Below are 3,337 nucleotides of genomic sequence, written 5' to 3'. Positions count from 1 at the left end.
ATCCATGCATAAGTTTAGCAAGGGTAGAAACATGACAGTTGGGAAAAACAGATCCTATCCCAAAATTACTTCCAACCCCCTATAAATATTATCCTGTCGTGTTTAACGTAGTGTGTGTGGCCTTGACATTTTTGCATGTCTCTGTAAATATAAATAAATGCTCGATGAGACAAACAGTGTTGCTTGTGAGCAGGGATCAAACTAATTGTTTTTCACTACATCTGCAACCATGACAACTAAGAATGTTGCTGTCAGGGGAGGTTCCCATATGTTCAATGAGAAACAAAGTCAAAGAGGACCGGGGCATCAAACCACCATCCTGCCAATGTCAAACCCAAAGCACAAAAGGCTAATCTTTTCTGAGCAGTCACAGGTCTCCGAGATGTCACTGTTATGGATGTCAGAGGGCTCCCACTGGCATTGAATCATCTGAATGAACTGTTCATCTGAATTATATTAGAAAGCAATCAATTGCGATTCAAACATACATTAAAAATGGTATAATTAAAGTTTTTAAAAATGTTAAAGAGCAGAAAGAGAGGATGCTAGTTGCCTCTGAAACAACCTGCTGTGCAGTATCTCTTTCTTGGGAATATTGAGAGCTTTGCAGTCCAGTTTGTAGAGGAGCCAGGCGTTGACCACAGCAAGGATAATGGTGTGCCAAAAATGTAAATGTACCAGCTCCGCAATTTTAAGGGGAACTTGTATTTGTCTGCAAATGAATCTAACAAATCCACACTGCCCATGTATTTGTTTCATGCACCCACAATGTAAGGTCTCTCAACCTCAATGTAGGATTTGGTGGTTTTGTTCCAACATTGAACATTTTGTACAGGTTCTTTGCCAGCAAAGGATGACACAAGTGTGATTGCCCTGTTCTCACACCATTTAACAGCGATTGTGGTTTGCCTCCACTCTGATGTCAATGCTTCCTCTCCCCTTTTGTTTCAAGATCTTCTCATCTTCAAGGTTACATTTATGTAAGCACACTTGCCTGGCTGTTCCCACATAATTAATGCCACAATCAAGGAGCTGAACTACTAATGGTACACATGTGAAGTACTCAGCGTAGTTCTTGTAGTTCAGAAAGCAATCATCTCATCCACAGAGTTGTGCTCTTTTGGGTACCACCTGCAGGAATGAATCAAGCCATGGTCTGAGTTTCCATAGTTTGTCTTTCTTATTGCTCTCTGGCATTGTCAGGTTGTTGACACAATGTAATGATGTCAACAGAGATTGGAAACTGTGATGTGACATCACATCACAGGGCTGTACCATGTGTCTGACTCCCAGTACATGCGGACTCCTGACCTTTGTACTAGGCCCATCTTCAAGTACATGCTAATTATCTGTTAAATTTCTTTGGTGTGTTTGTTTAAAATACATTGGGTCTCATTCATTAAACATTCGTAAATATATGAGTAAATTCCGAGTAATTTGCGCGTAAAACAGACCTTCCAACATTTCATGGTTCAAATCTCGTAATCGCAATTTGATAGTAAATGTGTGTGAATGTTAATGAATTATCATTCGTTAAGACAAGACGCACATGCACGCTATGTACGCTGTGCCCGATTTTCTAGCGGAAAATTGTAGCTCCCTTGCATTGGTTCAGGAGGGGAGAGGGGTAGGCGAAGGGGTAGAGAATAGCAAGGACAATGTACACGAAGGCCCAATCCCAATTCTATGTCAGTGCAATAACTACATCCTTGATGAGCATAGTTTTTTTTTACTTTTGGCAAAAAATAAATGTAGCCTCAAAGTAAAAGTACCACAGTTTATTATACTTAAGAAAATCGAAAAAAATGAAAGATTTACTTAAGTACATAAAAAGTAATTAGGAAAATAGGGCCTCTTTTACACATCCCCCAGCCAAGCATATTATTGGCTTCAGTATACATGTAGTCTCAGCCTCAGACGTCACGCCCATGGACCATTGGCTAAACGTCGGATTCATAAGGCACACTTTTCTGGAAACACTTAAGCACGTTCAAAGTCATCATCTGATTGGTTGAATTCAATTGGGATTTCCGGGAGACTGGTCGTGGAACCGTGTGCTTCTGCGTTCGGACCAGTTGTGCCTCGGGAAACTATGTGCCCCCACAGCCTAAAGCTTTGTGGATTACTTTCACTTTTTTTCACTGGTAGCATCTGGACAAAGAATTCTCGAGCCCCTGGTAATTTGGTGAAACCAACGTGGCGAACACACAGCACTGAAGCACAAATATGACAAAAGTAGTTTTCAGTTATATAGCAACAACCATGTGTAAGTAAAAAGAATAACACCCCTCTGAAATGTATGTATTAATACCTGTACAATGAAACCTACCAGTATTCCATTTGGCAGGTCAATCATAGTATGTATGAGTGCATACTTTAAGATCCTACCTTTATTATGCCCAACAATTAAGGACCTAAGGCTAACTTGCAGGTGATTATTGTTGCAATACCACATTTTGCAACACTTGTATTAGTCTACAGCACGTTTACAACGTCACCTTAAAGAGTCGAGCAGTATCCGTGGTCAGCATCAGACCCTAAACCCATTGACTCTCGTTTACGGTCCCACTCAATGGAGACAATCCAAGCCAACGAGCAGATCGGAAAACAACCAATCATGCCAATATGATCAGCATACGACTTTTCTGAGTAGGATTTTTTCTTGGACTATCTTGGATTGCCGTATGTCTGCTGTCAAAATAATTGTTCGTTATACTGAAACATTTGTCATTGATATTATGTTGCTTAGGACTTACTTTATTGTGCATATTATGGTGTAGTACAATAACTAAACAATACAGATAAAAAACTAATATCATTATCATTTTCATTCAGTATTTAAAGAAATACAGTCAATTTAATAACACACTTGGGCTCTTCATTTCTCCCTTGGGTCCTGGATATTTATTCTGGTAAATAAGACCTCTGAGGTGATTGGCATCATAATAGTACCTGGTGCACTACAACCCTTTCAAACAAGTGTGAAAGGGTTTCCAAACAACATTCCTGTATTCGCCAGTTTTATCAGTTTAGTCAACAAATTCACTTGTATTGCGCTGTCCACGGGGAAGCTTACGTATACAGTGACATTATTTACAACACTGGTAACAGACAATTGTGCTAATCAACTACATGGGGGAGCCGTCAGCAAAAGTTCAATAGTGTGGCTTTAATACTGGTTATAGTGTGCGTAGTGTACTATCATGCAGGAATACTTAAGCATGTTCTGTTTCACTGACTGGTTGGCAGTGACATTCAAAATCAAACAAAAGGCTTAAGGCTAGTCCCAGACTAAAATGAATGTGTGATCTGAAGACGCACATCCTGCCGGTTAAGC

This window comes from Triplophysa rosa, linkage group LG20 (assembly GCF_024868665.1).
Source record: "Triplophysa rosa linkage group LG20, Trosa_1v2, whole genome shotgun sequence".
NCBI classification, from domain to species: Eukaryota; Metazoa; Chordata; class Actinopteri; order Cypriniformes; family Nemacheilidae; genus Triplophysa; species Triplophysa rosa.
The sequence above is the reverse complement of the archived record's forward strand: the minus strand, read 5'-3'. Positions refer to the sequence as shown.